The sequence below is a fragment of the Zea mays genome, chromosome 10 (genome assembly GCF_902167145.1).
Source record: "Zea mays cultivar B73 chromosome 10, Zm-B73-REFERENCE-NAM-5.0, whole genome shotgun sequence".
NCBI classification, from domain to species: domain Eukaryota; kingdom Viridiplantae; phylum Streptophyta; class Magnoliopsida; order Poales; family Poaceae; genus Zea; species Zea mays.
Genome location: NC_050105.1, coordinates 25,476,208 through 25,494,852, shown reverse-complemented (window position 1 = coordinate 25,494,852; position 18,645 = coordinate 25,476,208). Strand labels below are relative to the sequence as shown.

The 18,645-nt window shown below is 47.8% G+C and overlaps 1 pseudogene; it reads right to left on the bottom strand.

Moving 5' to 3' along the window:
- Positions 1-2,545: 2,545 nt before the first annotated feature.
- LOC109942777 (calcium-dependent protein kinase 16-like) lies at positions 2,546-4,240 on the bottom strand (annotated as a pseudogene).
- Between the last annotated feature and the right edge of the window lie 14,405 nt (positions 4,241-18,645).

Here is an 18,645-nt window from a genome sequence, read left to right as displayed (position 1 = left end):
ACATGGCCCCCGCAGGGGTGCCGACGTTGTCGACTTGCTCTGGCCCGATAGTCGACGAGGTGCCGCCTCTTGCATGGCCACGGTTGCCCCGTCTCCTCCTCCTCCAGCAAGGAGGGTGGTGGGGCAAACCCGGGTGTTCCTCTTCTACCACGGTGGGAAGTCGTCGTCGAGTTCGCCGTCGCCGGGCGAGCCGACGACCATCCTTGCTGTCACGCTGCGAGGGGAGGAGTACCATGTCGTAGCTGCCGTTGCGGGACATGAACTCGAGACTCCCGAAGCGGAGCACTATCCCCGGCTGAAGAGGATGCTAAAGGCTACCCATCTGGAACTCAATGGGAAAGTGTTTGTTAACACGCAGCGAGCCCCTACCTGGCGCGCCAACTGTCGGCGTTTTGGACCCGCGAGGACCGTCAACTGACCAGTGAATTTGTTGCTGCGTGCCCCTGCCTAGATGGGTTGATGCAAGATGGAACACAAGAGGGAGATGAGGCTTATGTTATCTCGCACCGAGGTGCTCGTACTAGGGGTTACAAGCGTCGCGAGAAGGCGAGGGTGAGAGCGAGAGAGAGAGAGAGAGAGAGAGAGAGAGAGAGAGAGTCCCTACGTCCGTCCGACTCTGCCTATCTCGTCTGCCCCGCCTCCCACTATGTCAACGTGTGTCCACGTGAACATCTGCGTGAACCTATCTCCAGGTACGTCTCCGTCTATGTTGTAACGTGCCTTAGGAAGGCCCTGTACATCCCCTTTTATAGATACAAGGAGATGTCCAGCTGTACAAGGGGCTGTAGCTATGTGCTATCATGGCCGGCGGAGAAGCGCCTTGAGCCCAGTACACGAGCTAACGTGGCCGTCGGAGAAGTGCCTTGAGCCCTGTAGAAGCACAGTTGTCGGTGCGGTATGGATTCTGCTGACGTTTCCTTGCTTCCGTAGGGGGTTGAGAGCAATCCGACGTCATGGGCGCATGCGGGGAACCATCATTACCTGTTACCAGAGTAACCTTAGATGGGACACCGGTCTTGTTCCTTTGTAGCCTGAGGCAGCTAGCTAGGAGTAGGGTAATGATGTATCCCCTGTAGCGCAGTCGGTCCGAGGCCCAGGTCGGGCGAGGCGGAGACTTCTCCTGAGGCCGAGGCTGAGGTCGGGCGAGGATGTGACTCCTCCCGAGGCCAAAGCTGAGGCCGAGGCCTAGGGTCGGGCAAGGCGGAGACTCCCTCCCGAGGCCGAGGCTGAGGCCGAGGCCTGAGGTCAGGCGAGGCGGAGCTCCCTCTCGAGGCCGAGGCTGAACTCGGGAGAGGTCACGACTCAGTTTTACCCTGGTGGTTGGCATAGTAGCCGGAGTGGGGCGAACAACGTCGTTTTCCTCTCAGATCGGTTAGTAAAGAGGCGAAGTGACTGCAGTCACTTCGACCTTGTCGACTGAGGCACGCGTGTGTCAGGATAAGGTGTCAGGCGATCCCCGCATTGAATGCGCATGCGATACGGTCGGTTGGGAGGGCGACCCGGCCGAGGTCGCTGCGCGACAAAGTTCGCCCAAGCTGGGCTTCTGGCGAGCCGAGGGTACGCTCACCGCCTGAGGAGGCCCTCGGGCGAGGCGTGAATCCGTCCGGGACTACTGTTCCCGCCCGAGGCTGGGCTCGGATGAGGTCGCATCCCTCGGTAGACGTGGCCTTGATTTGAACCGCGCTTTATCAGCCGTGTATGGTTTGTTCTGAAGATGTTTTCCAGCCGTGTTTAAGGAGCATTGGGGGTACCCCTAATTACGGTATCCGACACTATCTATAATATCCTATAATAATATATGCTTGCAACAGAAAAAATCATCTTATTTAGAAGGACTTTTAGAACCCATCTTATTTATAATATTGATATTGGATGTTTTGGGAATCGTCTTATTAAATACATTCTTTAATGTATAATCATTTTTGAGATACTGCATTATAATAATTTGGAAGAGAAATATACATACACATATATTTATAACACTATAATAAATATAATATAGATAAGTACCAGTCAATATCTCATAAATAAGCATTGTCAAATAACTCATACATAAGTGTACTCTAAATCCAAACTAAAATACTAATTGAAAAACTTGGTCATCAACTATTTGCACTAACGTTGAGACTAAGTATGTATGAATTCAAGTCTCCACACTTGTGCGATCACCAAAATTTGAGTTCCATTCCATCTTTTTCTGTATAACAAATTGGAGAAGACAATAATTAGTAGTTAGACACGAAGACCTCACATGGTGACATCACAAATGTCATATGTATGTGTAAAAAGGATAGAATAATGCTAGATTTTGTATATGTCAAAAGAACTTACGTTTTCTGGAACTTTGCTAGAAGCAGGCATGCTGACAATTGGTGACACAATCATTTTTTGCCACATTTCACTGTCAGTAAACCAATCATGGGAGGCTCCAACTATCAAAATCCTAAACAAAAAATCATTAGCAAATGAAAGAGAGTTTCTTCTTAGTGGGCCCAAGGGACATACTACAATGTGTGGAGAAGAGCATCGGCAGCAAGCTACAACCTCACTTGCTACCTAGTTTTACAGACCCATGTTTTATAAGCTTTATGCTAATGCTATTGAAGCCTCCTCTTAAATAATGTTGTGATGCATTCCTCCAATCTGTTCCAGTTTTCATCGTCACTACAAATTCTTCATAGCTAATTTTACCATCCTGCAGAAACAATGAAAGTTATTGCGACCTGAAATAATGAATAAGATTCGAAGGCAGAAGCTATCTTAGGGGGGCCTTAGGTGTGAATCATTAACCTTATCTGTGTCAACTTCTTGCAATATGCCATTAACCACGCCCATGGTATCAGCTCCCCCATCCTCCATTAGGGGCTCCTGAATCTCCTCAGGCTCAATGAAACCATTGTCATCCTTGTCAAATATAGGAAGGCACCGCGCTGCTCATCATTTGCCATCCTTTGTAAATGAAGTGAGATGGACAAAAATTCACCATAATCTAGTGCTCCTCTACCATTTGTATCCACCTATTATTCTAAACACAATATGATATGCAATCAGCACATGTTTCTTGTTAATAATAGATGAAGCCAATCATGTCATCTAGTTTTCAAAATTGACACTCAGTAAACGAGGCCTGTGTCGAGAGTCTTAGTTCGCCGAGAGTGGCACTTGGCAAAGTGCTGAGCACTCGACAAAGAGCTGGATTCCGGTAGTGAAGTGCGGAGAACGTCGGAGGTCAAGTTTTAAGAAACACAGAGAGCATCTAAATCATGGTAAACTTGCATCAGAGGTTCAGAACCGATAGAGTAAGCTTAGCGGCTGAATCAGAGTGTCATTGGAATTCCCATTGACCAACAATGTGGAATTCCACAGTCTATTGTTCAGTTATTACTGCCCACTCAACTCATATTTGTAAGATATACTTGCACCAGTCGGGACACACCAGTGCCTTGAGGTAGAGCGCGCTCTCCGTAGCGACCTCCTCGCTCGCATACGACGGGAAAAGGTTCAGGTGAGAGTAGAGATGGCAATGGGTACCCGCGACCCGATACCCGATGGGTATTTACTCCATTAAGGTATGTATATGTGCTAAACATTCTACTTGTGGGTCTCTTATTAGATAGAAATCTTCACCCAATGGGTAAACAAGTATTAGGTTGTCTCTAGCAGCGTCCTCTAAATTTCATCCTTTAAAGAAATATTCCTTGTCCTTTACAACACTCCCTAAAAGATTCCATACCCTATATCTTATTTATCTCCAGCAACGTCCTCTAAATACGGTCATCTATATATACAGTGTTACTGAAATTTATAATCTTATTTCTTAAATTCCCTTTCGACTATTACAAAATTTGAATTGTGTATTTTATAAAATTAAAATACTTCTTACAATACATTTTCATTCTATGGAGAAAATGCCCATCGCTCCTATTTAGGGGAAAATGTACTAGAATTTTGTATTATATATTATTTTGTTGTTGTACAACAAAAAATGGATTAATTCATAAAAAACAATGTACCAGAACATTTTCTCCAAATTATACATATATACTTCAAATGATTACTCTACTAAAATCAAGCACGGGAAATACTCGTCGGAATGGTGGATAACGGACGGGTCCTACTGCTGCATGCATTTATTGCAGGTGCCTGATAGCGGATGCCCTAGTGCTCCTCTATTTTACCACACGGTTTACGGGTTGTTGGTGGAGACGAAAAGAATCCTCCAAACCGCTATATTTGCCATTGAGGACCTTATAGAGATCAGAATTGGAGAGAGCCTTAGAGCATCTCCAAGAGATTAGTCAAATGGCTCAGCGAGCCAAATTTTAGCTACTCAATAGCAAAATAACTCTCCAACAGACTAGCCATTCAACTTGCCAAGCTATTCGGCTCTTCAAATTGGCTCCTTCTCTAGCTAAATTTGGCTAGCCGCTGACTAGCCAAACTAAATAGAGAGTCTGTTGGAGTGAGATGCTAAATATAAAATGTAATCTTTATGAAGAAGTAAATAGAGTGTCATATAGAGAGTCGAAAATAGAGTGTCACTTGGAGATGCTCTTAGAACATTCTGCCCTCGCCCTCACCCATACCCGTTAACCCATGGGTATAAAATATCAAGTATAAACTTAGCCCAAAAGCATGAACTTGGGCTTCAGTCATCTATATTTTTTACTATTTAACAACCTTTTGGGTTATAGTGTCATAAAAGGCTTAACGACTATTTGATGACTATGTATTGGAACATGTAGGGCATGTTTGGTTTGCTGTCTAACTTGCCACACTATGCCTAACTTTTTCTGACTAAAGGTAGTTCTTCAATTCGAACGACTAACCTTAGGCAAAGTGTGTCACAGGTAGAAACGAACCAAACATGTCTGCAATGTACTATGTAGTACTATCCTAGTGTTGCTACTTTGTCCAATTATCTTTGGTGTTGTTGAATGGATGGTCAAATGATGATAGAAATTTTGTAATGGTATTTATATGGCAAATACCATTTTGATAGATGTTTAATTTTTATGGGTACGAGTGACCCGACGGGTGACCCATACCCACATGGGTATGGGTATAAGGGTAAATTCGTACTCACCAATGTATTGGGTGATCTGACGGGATTATTTTTTGTCGTGGGTATGGATACAGGGTAGTAATACCCAGTGGTTATTACCCATTGCCATCTCTAGGTGAGAGCGATCGGGTAAGGAGGGAGGAGCGTGGTTGGCGGGTGTACCTAGAGAAGGTCGGAGTGCGGGGAGCTGGAGAGGAGGGAGGGACACATCCAAGGCGATCTAGATTGCTGGTTCATTTTGAAAACACACAAGGGTCTTTCTAAAAAAATGTCGATGCCACATGTCCAATCACGGAGGCATTCCTACGGCGCGGAGGCCACTTGTGGCCGAAAAACGGGTCATCTTTTAGGGCTAGTTTGGGAACCCCATTTTTCCAAGGGATTTCCATTTTTTCCAAACGGGGCGTTTGGATCATTAATTTTGTTGGAATTGAAATTTACTTAATAAAGTAACATATTTAGCTTGGAATTTAACATTCCACCATTTTTCAAAGTTCAGAAATAAGCCTATCTCCAATTCATGGGGTGGAGGATGAGAAATGATTTTATGTAACAGTAGAATATGTTTCTACTCTACAACTTATAAGACGCTCTTCAGCTCACTCCTTTATAATAAAAATGTAGCACATAAATATCTCTGACATCTTGCTAGTAATAGTATACAAATATATTTTGTATAAAATCGAATTAGCTTAATTCATAGGTGCCTAAATTACTATTATTAGAATTGAATTCAATTCCAAGGATCCAAACATGGCATAAGAGAAATTAGCTCATTTTCCCTTGGAAAAATAGGAATATCTTAGAAAAATGGAGTTTCCAAACTAGCCTTTAATGATTCTAATTACAAGGAATCATTTAGATGTTAGGTTTTCTTTTTTTAGTCCGAAACTCTGAAGTGGCCTAGTTTTTGGAGTTTGACAATGTAAATGTAAAAGTAATGATATACTCAGGATAGAATGGGTATACCTTCCTAAACCCCTTGGTACGTAAATGATAGGAATTAAAGAAAAATGATGAGTTAGGTCTATTGTGTGACATATTAATAATCGGGTCGCATGTGGGTCCATTTACCATCTATATCAAATTGTGGAGATAAGTTTTACATTTTATATCATATATATCAAACTAAGGCTAATTCACTATTTACTACGTTTTTCACAATATGTCAGAAATATCATACGAAGACAGTTTATTATTTAGAAGTGTCTAGTATACTCAAGAACATCTAAGAAAGTCTTTATATATAGTCTAGACGACTCTAATAATATCTTTATTTGAGATGGTTTCATATACAGAAGTGTGTAGTATACTAACCAAAATCTAAGACAATTCTTGCAATCTTAATGACTCAAAATTTATATTTATTTGAGATGGTTTCCAATAAAAATCTGCCTTAAAACAATATAAGACATTAATTACGATGTAACTGTCTCAAAATACTTCTTTATTGATTAAAGATAGATCTCCAACAAACTGTCATACATTACTCATCACCATATGATAAGAGACGGTTCTATAAAATACACTGATATCCATCTTACAATGTGCTTCTTAAATAAGCATACCTCTAGTAGTGTAAATTTGTCAAGGGATGCAATTCGGTGCACGATATTAAAAACATTTTTAGGTTTTAAACTTGTTAAGTGATGTACCACGTATCCTTGAACGAATAAAATAGTGCATCGCAAGTCTATTTCTAGACCATACCAATCGCTGCAGTGTGCCACTTAAGGGCATGTTCGTTTTGCTCACAATCCATATGAATTGGGGTGTCGTTTGGTTCACATATTGGTAATGTAATAAATAACTGATAACGTTAAATCATGTTTGTTTAAGTTCAACCGTAATTGATATCACACTACAAATGGACACCGCTTTGTTACCGTTGGTATTTGAGTGTGAACCATTAACATTACAATTTATGTTACATTTTGTGAACCAAACGACACCCCTGGATTTCAATCCCAAACAAATCAAAATATTTCACAATTTTTTCTAATCCCATACAATTTACATGGATAAGAATAACGGAACAAGCCGTAATATCCGTAATATGTTCAAGGGTCTACAAATACATTTTCAAAGTTAATGACATTACTTGACAAGTTTAGAAACCGCTCTCTTATATTTAACTTTATTATTTTTCTAAGCATCCTATCTTTATCTTCTAGGAATAGAAGATTTATGCAGCAAGGTTGGATATGGAAAAGCAAGATCTCGCACCGTCGTCGCATGCATCCTGGCATCACACGCCGGTTTACAAACAAGTAGCAGATCTCAATCTGCTGAGAAAAGCCGCGTGCATGCAAGTTGGGCAGATTCCGTACGCGTGCAACAGATAAGGCCGGGCGGTCTCTGATGCTATTCTGTAACCTGCTGAGGGGATTGATCTCTGCTTCCTTTAAAACTCGGCCGGAATCGGTTCCCCGTGTCGATCCTAAAAAGGCAAAGCACTGGCCGTACCACACGGTATTAGATATTCCTCAAATTTAGCAATTTTATATAGCATTCCTAATTAAAGAGAAAATAATATCCATTTTAAAAAAGTTTCTAACGGTTTCCTTGGTTTGGACACACCAAGTAATATAGGGCTGAAAATAGATGTTTGGAAATTCAAATTATCCGAATTCGTATTCGTTAAAACTGCTAATATGGATATCCGTATCCGTATTCGATTTCAATATGAATGTCAAATGAATGTATCCGTATTTGATTTATAGTACTTTTCTCTATCCGATTTTATATTCGTATTCGAAAAAACTTGAAACGTCCTATACTATCCGTGTCCGTGAAAAAAAATATATTCCATGAAACCATTTAAAACTTAACTTTATCACTAACTAATAACTAAAAATGATTTTAAGTTTAATAATATATTAGAAAAATGATATATATCATTTAAAATATTGAAAAATATTTATATGATAGATAAATAAATATATCAACCTTATATTTCTAGTGATATTCAATAATAAAATTCAATACGGAGTTCCATAAACATTCAACTATAACTACATTCAACTATCACTCTCCACTTTACAATATATAGATAAATTTCTTCATGTTTTCATTTAAGTTTTGGTACACACATTTATATAGGATATTCATTCATTTTAGAACGGAAAATTTGTTTTTCTTGGTATATTTTACTATTTTATATCAATTTTAGTTTACTTGTATTTGTACAAATGTCACTTATTAAATATCACGTGTTGTTGTTTAACTTTTGTTACATGATTCGATAGTTAAAAAAATATTATTTATATAGTTTTGTTGACTTGGATATGGAGGATCACGAGAAATCTAACTTAATTTAAGTTTGTTTTGACTATCTATAAACTTGTACTTAAATAAAAATCCACATATACATATGTTAAATTTTAGGGTATGTTGTTTGATTTGAATTGAGTAAATATCCGAATAAGAATTCGGATTCGACTATCCATTTTGTATTCATATCCGAAGATATCCGAAATCCGAATCCAGACTAAAATATGGTAAACTGTGACATTCAAATTCGTATCTGTACGTATTCGATCCATTTCCACCCCTAAAATAATAGCACTTGATTATTATCAAGGACTCAAAAGAGAAAGAGGTCTAGTTAATATCTTCATGCACATTTTAAGTTCGAAGTACCGTCTGGCCAAAGACAAAGCCGCTTCTCGACATGATTACCTCTTTATATAGAGAGATATAGGATATATAGGGTTTGTTGGGCTCTTACTTTTGAATCATTCAGAATGTCAAAAACAAAACAACATAAATTAGTATGTTGCCCTCTTCTTTCTTCATTTAACCTTTTTCGAAGGTCGTATGAAAGAAGGTGACAAATAAATAATTCACATTTCTCTTAACAAAAATAGAAAGTACAAATAATAAAGAACAAGTTCGCTAACTTATCTGCATATTCATTTCAAATTTCATTCCTTTCAATATAATACTCGAAGGTAACTTCGGAAGCTGAATAAATGGGAATATTCTCTTCTCCGAAAAGGGTGAATTTATGCATGACACTATTTCTCTATTTATACGGGAGAGATACAACTTCGTATGAAATTAGAAGTATATCCACAAAGCTTGTACATATGGTTACAAATGACACAAGGGTACTATTGTCTTCTATCTCTATCATCTTGTCATCAGAATCTTGTAAACATCTTCTTTCGGCCTCGTTCAACTTCTATCTCCGTCTTCCCGTATTGTTATGACGAAGCTAGTGCCTTCATCTTTTTCTTGATTTGTTTCGAAGGTGGCTATTGTTGAAGCACATGCAACACTCAAAGATGTATCAAAAAATAGTGGTTAACTGTGTGTTTTTTAGGACCTTCGAAGGACGAAGGTCCCCAACAGTAGCCCGTTGTAGTATTAGTTAATTTCCTTGCAACGAACTCAGATTGCGAAATGAACGGAGGCCTTGTGCCAAACGTCCGAAAAAACACCTTCCCAGATTACTGATCTCATGGTCTAATGCATCATCTTGTGGTGTTGGACTGGTGGCCTTCTTTTTCTGGCTTTGTGTCTCTCTCAAGAGAACTCCATCTTGGTTAGGATCTAGGTGAGTAAGGACGGGCCGAGGTACTGTTGTCTTTTTTGGTGGCACGACAAAACAGCTTGTGGTCGTAAATGAGTTCACCGGAGATAGGTACCAATGTTGGGCTCTTGCTTTTGAATCCTTCGGGATGTCAAAAACAAGACAACATAAATTAGTGTGTTGCCCTCTTCTTCCTTCATTTAACATTTTTTAGAATGTCATATGAAAGAAAAAGGTGACAAATAAAGAATTCACATTTCTCTTAACAAGAATAGAAAGGACAAATAATAAAGAACAAGTCCTCTTATTTATTTTCATATTTCAAATTTCATTCCTAGGCAATGTAATAAACAATTACAAGCATACCTTCGGCTTTACACGAATGAGAGCTCGATCGAAGGTAACTTCGGAAGCTAACTAAATGGGAATATTCTCTTCTCTGAAAAGGGTGAATTTATGCATGACAATGTTCCTCTATTTATAGGGGAGAGATACAGCTTCGTATGAAATTACAAGTATGGCCACAAAGCTTGTACATACGGTTACAAATGACACAAGGGTTTAGGGTTTAGGGTTTTTTAGGGTTACAAATGGCATGACAAAACAGCTTGTGGTCGTAAATGAGTTCACCGGAGATAGGTGCCAATGTTGTAAACACCTTCTTCCGGTCTTTTTCTTGATTCTAAAACTGCGCCCTAAATGAGTTCTCTATCATCTTGTCATCAGAATCTTGTAAACACCTTCTTCCGGTCTTGTTCGACTTCTATCTTTGTCTTCCCGTATTGTTATGACGAAGCTAATGCCTTTATCTTTTTCTTGATTTGTTCTGAAGGTGGCTATTGCCAAAGCACCTGCAACACTCAAAGTTGTATCGGGAAATAGTGGTTAACTATGTGTTTTTGAGGACCTTCAAAAGGTGAAGGCCCCCAATAGGGTCATTACTTAGAAGTCTATTTTATACAAGATCCCCTCCTATCTTATACAAAAGGGTCCCATGATCCTGAGATGGTTTTATCTTAGCTAGCAAACACCAAGTTTGTCTATGAAGAGCTAATATAATTGTATTAGTTTCTATAATAGATTTCTTATGTGGAATACTAATGGATAGGGTGTTGTTGCTATGTGTTACAAGATCTAGTGCACTGGAACTTGTTTATGGGCCTGAATTCTTTAGTATGGAACATTGTTAGAGCATCTCCACTAGTAGTTTCCTAAAAAAACTTCCTAAACCTAGATGTACCAAGTTGCTAAATACATATTAGAAACAAAAATAACCTCAGCCTCTAGTAGTTTCCAATTTTTATGTTGTTAAACATTATAAGTTTTGATAACTCAACTTTTCTAGTTATTGCATGCAACATCAAATTTTCTTTCATTTGTACGATAAAGTTCAATAATCATTATCCTTCTCTTGATTAATATTTTTATTATATATGAATCACGATTAGTTGTTTTCCTTTAAATTTTTGGACTGGTCATCTTTAGACTTATCAATTAAGGATTATGAATTCATCCTTTCTGCAATTCAAATCATTCAAATTGCATCACTTGCACATGAACGCAAACTCGATGTTAGGCGAGTGATTTGACTGTGTGATTGACAACTGAAATAGGCTATTGGGAGTGTGAAACAACTCTCCAAGTCTACTGACTAAATAAGAATATTTAGAAAGTTGTTATATTTGGATAATTCATTTAAGGAACTATTAGAGGGAGATTTTTGGTTAATACAATCCTAAATTAATTGTAGGGAGTTCTTTTAGGAACTAGTAGATATGCTCATAGGTGAGCACATAAAACCTCCCTCCGACCCCATTTTTAGGGCGCAGTTTTAGACAACATCATACATGAACGATGTTTTTTCTTTCATGTGCATCATCACTATCTAATGATTATCACATGTCTGACTCGATGTGGTCTCCTCTTGGATAGATCTCTAGATCCAATATTCTCAGTTGGTCCTCCCAAAACTAGAGTGAAGCACCTCAGCTACTCCTTCCAACTTTCTTTGCTTCTTGCAAACCCTATCGAATTTGTTCGAGCCAATTCTCCTAAACACCCATTCTAGTCTAACAAAGGCAGCCTAGAATACTTGAGACCTTGGTGAATCCACCCGCCCGCTCATCCTAGACACTCTCTTCAACTCACAAAACCCTACCCCACATGGTTCTCCACACCGAGGCTTTGTTGGTTGCTTCTCAGCTACATCGGTGGAGGCAGGACCTTGCTATGAGCTCCTCCTTACCCAGAAGCGAACCCTCCTAGTGGTAGCCCCATATCCAAAACACAAACCATTCAGAGCTCCTCCCTGTAACACCCCAGGTGTTACCCAAAGCCCTGGCCAAGGGAGCACACTTGTGTCCTACTCACCCTATATGCTAGATTGGAAAGTGAAGGAACTCAAAGCTTTAGGGTCATGGTTAAGATAAGTATTAATCATAATGTCAGCGTTTCGAGACCGGGGGGTCCCTAGGCCGACGAGTGAATGTCGCCGTGTGCCCCAGCCCAGATGGGTCGAGCGCGAGGGCGAGCGCGAAGGGGGGAGAGCGAGGCGGCCGGAGACCGGCGTGAGAGAGGTGGGAATCCCGCGGCCTTCGTGTTCGTCCCGCGCCCAGGTCGGGTGCGCTTGCAGTAGGGGGTTACAAGCGTCCACGCGGGAGAGGGAGCGAGCGGCTTCAAGCGAGCGCGTATCTCGTACTCGTCCCCGCGTGGCCAACCTTCTCTAAGAGGGCCCTGGTCCTTCTTTTATAGGCGTAAGGAGAGGATCCAGGTGTACAATGGGGGGTGTAACAGAGTGCTACGTGTCTAGCGGAGGAGAGCTAGCGCCCTAAGTACATGCCATTGTGGCAGCCGGAGAGATTTTGGCACCCAGATGGTGTGATGTCGTGGCCGTCGGAGGAGCGATGGAGCCTGGCGGAGGGACAGCTGTCGGAGCGGTTGGGTCCTTGCTGACGTCCTCTTGCTTCCGTAAGGGGGCTGAGAGCCGCCGTCGTCACAGAGTATGCAGGGCGCCATCATTGCCTATCTGGCGGAGCGAGCCAGATGGGACGCCAGTCTTGTTCCCTGCGGCCCGAGTCAGCTCGGGGTAGGGTGGTGATGGCGCCTCCTGTTGACGTGGCTGGTCTGCGCCCTAGGTTGGGCGATGTGGAAGCTCCTCCGAAGCCGAGGTCGAGTCTGTCTTCCATGGCCGAGGTCGAGTCCGAGCCCCCGGGTCGGGCGAGGCGGAGACCGTCGGCTGAGGCCAGGGCGTAGTCCGAGCGCTGGGGTCGGGCGAAGCGGGGTTCGTCGTCTTCCGGGACTTAGCCCGTGTCCGAGCCCTGGGTCGGGCGGAGCGGAGTTCGCCGTCTTCCGGGTCTTAGCCCGTGTCCGAGCCCTGGGTCGGGCGGAGCGGAGTTCGCCGTCTTCCGGGTCTTAGCCCGTGTCCGAGCCCTGGGTCGGGCGGAGCGGAGTTCGCCGTCTTCCGGGACTTAGCCCGTGTCCGAGCCCTGGGTCGGGCGGAGCGAAGTTTCCTATGGAGCCTTCGGCCGGGCCTGACTGCCTGTCGGTCTCACTCTGTCAAGTGGCACCGCAGCCGGAGTGGCGCAGGCGGCGCTGTCCTTCTGTTAGGCCGGTCAGTGGAGCGGCGAAGTGACGACGGTCACTTCGGCTCTGCCGGCTGGGGGGCGCGCGTCAAGATCAAGGTGTCAGGCCACCTTTGCATTAAATGCTCCTGCGGTTTGGTCGGTCGGTGCGGCGATTTGGTCAGGGTTGCTTCTTGGCGAAGACAGGGCCTCGGGCAAGCCGGAAATATGTTCGCCGCTGGAGGGGGCCTCGGGCGAGACGGAAATCCTCCAGGGTCGGCTGCCCTTGTCCGAGGCTAGGCTCGGGCGAGGCGTGATCGAGTCCCTTGAATGGACTGATCCCTGACTTAATCGCACCCATCAGGCCTTTGCAGCTTTATGCTGATGGGGATTACCAGCTGAGAATTAGGAGCCTTGAGGGTACCCCTAATTATGGTCCCCGACAGTAGCCCCCGAGCCTCGAAGGGAGTGTTAGCACTCGCTTGGAGGCTTTCGTCGCACTTTTTTGCAAGGGGACCAGCCTTTCTCGGTTGCGTTTTGTTCCGGTGGGTGCGCGCGAGCGCACCCGCCGGGTGTAGCCCCCGAGGCCTCGGAGGAGTGGTTTCACTCCTTCGAGGTCTTAATGCCTCGCGTAACGCTTCGGCTGGTCTGGTCGTTCCCTCATGCGAGCTGGCCGTAGCCCGGGTGTACGGTCGGGTCCCAAGTTCTCGGGCTGGTATGTTGACGCTGTCAACGGTTCGGCCGGAGCCGGGTTTGCGAGAGCAGCCCCCGAGCCTCTGCACAGGGCGAGAGGGCGATCAGGGACAGACTCGGCTTTTTTACATACGCCCCTGCGTCGCCTTTCCGCAAGGAGGAGGGGGGAAAGCGCCATGTTGCCCTCGATGGGCGCCGAACATGGTGTCTCCGGTGAGCTGCAAGCGGGTGATCCGAGTGGACGTCTGTGCCCCATTCGTTAGGGGTCGGCTAGGGGCCCAGAGGCACGCCCAAAAGTACCTACGGGTGATCTGCCGGACCCGGTCCCCTGGCGACGGGGTCCGAGGGCTCGATGCCTCCCTCCGATGGGATTCCGTTACAAGATCGTTCCCGCTGGTCTCGGAAATGTCCTAGGGTACCTCGGGAGCGCAGCCCGAGCCTCGGCTATGTATCGAACGTACCCATGGTCATCCCTCGCTCGGCGTCTGAGGCGGCTGTGAACCCTTCGGGGGCCAGCCTTCGAACCCCTGATCAGTAATGGGCGCGGAGCCCGAGTAGCCTGAGGCGGCCGTTGAACCCTTCCGAGGGGCCGGCCTTCGAACCTCTGACCAGTAGTGGGTGTAGGGCCCACACGATCTGAGGTGGCTGTCGAACCCTTCCGAGGGGCCAGCCTTCGAACCTCTGATCAGTAGAGAGGCTCGGAGCCTGGTTCCTTCACGGGGAAGGATCCTTTTCGGGGTATCCCCCTTTCCCCGTCCCTGTTGCAAGAGAGAGAAAGAGGAAAAAAGGAAAAGGATATGAAATCGAACGACGCGGCGTACCTTTTTTGACGCGGTCATTATGGCGAAGGCGAAGCGTCGCCCGCTTCTCTTGCCAAAGACGCTGCCTGTCCCGCCGCGGAGTTAATGCGACGGGGCGAGTGGTTGGAGGAGCGACCGTTGCGTGTGCGCGAGCCGTTCGAGGGACGGAGCACGGGCGCGCTGTCTTCACGCCGTGAGAGAGGGTTCTCTTGCTGCCCCCGGATGGGACGTGAGCTTGGCTGACGACGGGGCCGCTGCTCCTGCCCGCCTGCCACCGCCATTACTGCCGGCCCATTTTTGGCCGCATTGACCGTCGCGCCAGGCTGGCGTTGCTGGGTCGCGCGCTGGGTCGCCTCGAGTCGAGGTATTGGTTCCGCAGTCGAGGAGGCGCGGTAGTGGCGCAAGTGGCGGTGCAGTTGCATGCACGAAGCATTCGGCGCGCCGGTTGCATGACGCGTGGGCCTGGGCCTCCATGCTGGGCGCGTTGGGAGTCGGAGAAGCGCGCCCACTTGGCGCGGTTGCATGCCGCCTGCATGGTTGCCCGCCCCTTTCGCTCGTTGGTCTGGGCAAAAGTGGAGAGTCGCTTGTAACCGCTGGGCGGTTGTGCGCACCGCGCACGGTGGTTTGACTTCTTCTGCTCTGAGCCGGTTTGCATGGCGTGTGGGACCCAGCCCCCGCGCCGCAGGGGAGGACCTTGGAGTGTGTTGGAGAAGACTCAGCCCGCGACGGTTGGGGGCGCAAGTAGGGAGAGCCGCCTTTAAAAGGGGGTGACTCCCTTGGAAGGCGACTATGTCTTCGCGCTCCCTTATGCACCGTGTCTTTTCACCTTCCAAGCCCCCGGATGGGGATATCCGCCGTCTTTCTGCCTCGTCGTTGGAGGAACGCAACTCCATGGGAGTTGGTACCTTTCAGCCATCGTTTGGCTTCAAGGATTTTCATCAGCCAGCCCGGCTGTACCCCCCCCCCCCCCCCGCCGGCGGTCACCCAAGACGGTGACCACCAGCCCCTGGGTGGGGAGAAGCAAGTCGGGCTGCGATCTTGGTCCCACCCTCAGCTTCAAGGATGTTCATCATCCTCGCTGGGGTGGAGGCCGGGCTGAGCCGGAGCTCTACCTCCCGCGCGGGTTCGTGGGTCACCCTCTCCTGCGGCGTTCGAGGGAGAGGGCGCTCGCTGGCCCTGCGGGCGGGTCGGACTTCGACAACGCGGGGTTGGTCGACGGCAGGCGTCGTCAGCCCCAGCGCGTCGGGCTCGTCGGGTTGGCCCCCGGTGCCCCCTCCTGCCGGAAGGCGGCTGCCGTGTCGTGTGCACGGGAGGACCGCCCAAGAAGTCACGCGCTGCTAGGGCGGCGTTCGTGTTCTGGGGCAGTCCAGCCTTTGCACCGGTACGGTGCCTCCGCGGGGAGGTCGGTGCCCTGCTCGTCCGGGAGGATCCGAGTGGGGATCTGCCGGCGGGCTGACGGCCCCTGTCGTCGGTGCCGAGGCGGAGGCGGCTCGAGAAGTCCCCGTCGCCGACGGGATCACCGCCACCATCCGCGCTTCGGGCCTCCAGATCTTTGTACTTGTCCTCGCCCCTCGAGCGTCGGTGTGGGCGAGGGCAAGGTTGCAGCAACGTTCGCCCTGAGGCCATCGCTGCTGCAGTTTGGCCACCCGTAGAGGGGGTCATTGTCGCTGCTGCTGGAGCGGACGACGGTGAGCCGTCCGTCGGTCTTCTGTCGCTCCGCAGCCCCCCCCATTGAGTGGGGTTGTTCGTACCAGCGGAGGTGGAACCGGAGTTCCGTTTGTAATGGCACTTTGAATGCCAGTGTTTTTGTTCATTGTGGCTGTCGAGGCCTGAACATGTATGTATTTTCGGCACGGAGCCGTGTTCTTTCCCCATTTTCGAGCACTAAGACTCGCCTGTTGGTTGTCTGAACCGCTTCACCAAGCGTGAGTCGCCCCGTGTAAAGGTGACGAGTGAGGTATCCGTATCCCGGAGGCGTAGGAGTCCCTCGGCTCGGTCAGCCTTGTTGTCCGAGGCTTCCCTTGCTTAGTTAGAGGAACCCCTCGGCCGCTCTTCGATGAGCCGAGGCCAGGGGTAGTGGTGTCAGCGCGAACAAAGGCAGAGTTGGCTCGAAAAGAAGACCAGGTCGGCCGGAGCCTGGCCGGGTCGTCCGTCAGTGGGACCGACGCCGGAGTTGACCAGCCGAGCCGCCTGCTCGGGGCGGATTCCCGGAGAAGACCCTGGCGGCGATGGCCCGGGCGTGGCGATGACGTCGTCCTTCAGAGTGGAGATCCTCGGACCGCGTCGCCGTCCGAGGCTAGGTCGGACCTCGCCGAAGGTGTCGTCGATGCCGAGGGTGCTGCTGCTCCCTTCAGCCGTCAAGATCCGAGCCTGCAGGATCGGATTGTCTTGTAGAGTGTGTTTTCTGCGGCCGCCGAGGCCTAAACACACCCTCACCGTGTTGTAAAGCTGCGTCTCTTTTCCTCTTGTTTCGAGTATCTGGACTTTTTTGTCAGTAACGGAAATGTTCGTGCGAGCGAGAGTTGCTTCTCGTGGAAGGTGATGAGTGAGGTATCCGTATCCCGGAGGCATAGGAGTCCCTCGGCTCGGTCGGCCTTGCCGCTTACGCGCACTCTTACCCGTCCATGGGGCTCTGTCACCGACGCAGTCGAGAAGGCTCGAAGGATCGCTTCGGCAGAAGAGCTTTCGAACGTGAAGACTTGTTCGGTCCGCAGAATCACTTATCCGAACGTGAGTTACTTATCGCAGAAGGTGATGAGTGAGGTATCCGTATCCCGGAGGCGTAGGAGTCCCTCGGCTCGGTCAGCCTTGGCTGCTTACGTGTACTCCGTCGTTTTCAGGATCCACTTTCGAAGTAGCCAAAAAGCGCGAAAGACATTCTGGCAGAAAAGATCTCTTTTCGAGGAAAATTTCGACGCAGAGGGGGTTCCCCCCCTTTTAGCCCCCGAGGGAGGGTCGGGCTTTGCCGAGGCGAGGCCGACCCTTCCTTGATGACTAAACTTTGCGTGGGAGCGAGGTTTATGAACAACTTGAAAACATCTTAAGGGTAGAAGCGACGTAGCTGTTGGATGTTCCAAGCGTTGCTGTAGACCTCGCCTTGACAGTTGGCCAGCTTGTACGTTCCGGGCTTCAGAACTTTGGCGATGACGAACGGCCCCTCCCAGGGAGGCGTGAGCTTGTGCCGCCCTCGGGCGTCTTGTTGCAGCCAAAGCACCAGGTCGCCCACCTGGAGGTCTCGGGACCGGACCCCTCGGGCGTGGAAGCGTCGCAGGGACTGCTGGTATCGCGCCGAGTGTAGTAAGGCCTTATCCCGAGCCTCCTCTAGCTGGTCCAGCGAGTCTTCTCGGCTAGCTTGGTTGCTTTGGTCGGTGTAGGCCCTCGCCCTCGGGGAGCCGTATTCCAGGTCTGTGGGCAAGACGGCCTCGGCCCCGTAGACTAGGAAGAACGGCGTGAAGCCCGTGGCTCGGCTTGGCGTTGTCCTCAGACTCCAGACCACCGAGGGGAGTTCCTTCATCCATCGCTTGCCAAACTTGTTGAGGTCGTTGTAGATGCGAGGCTTGAGCCCTCGTAGAATCATGCCGTTGGCACACTCTACTTGCCCATTTGACATGGGATGAGCCACGGCGGCCCAGTCCACCCGGATGTGATGATCCTCGCAGAAGTCCAGGAACTTTTTGCCGGTGAACTGGGTGCCATTGTCGGTGATGATGGAGTTCGGGACCCCGAAGCGATGGATGATGTTGGTGAAGAACGCCACCGCCTGCTCGGACCTGATGCTGTTCAGGGGTCGGACCTCGATCCACTTGGAGAATTTGTCGATGGCGACCAGCAGGTGCGTGTAGCCCCCGGGTGCCTTCTGCAAGGGGCCGACGAGGTCCAGACCCCACACGGCAAAAGGCCAGGTGATGGGTATCGTCTGCAGAGCCTGGGCAGGCAGGTGGGTTTGGCTTGCGTAGAATTGACACCCTTCGCAGGTGCGGACAATTCTAG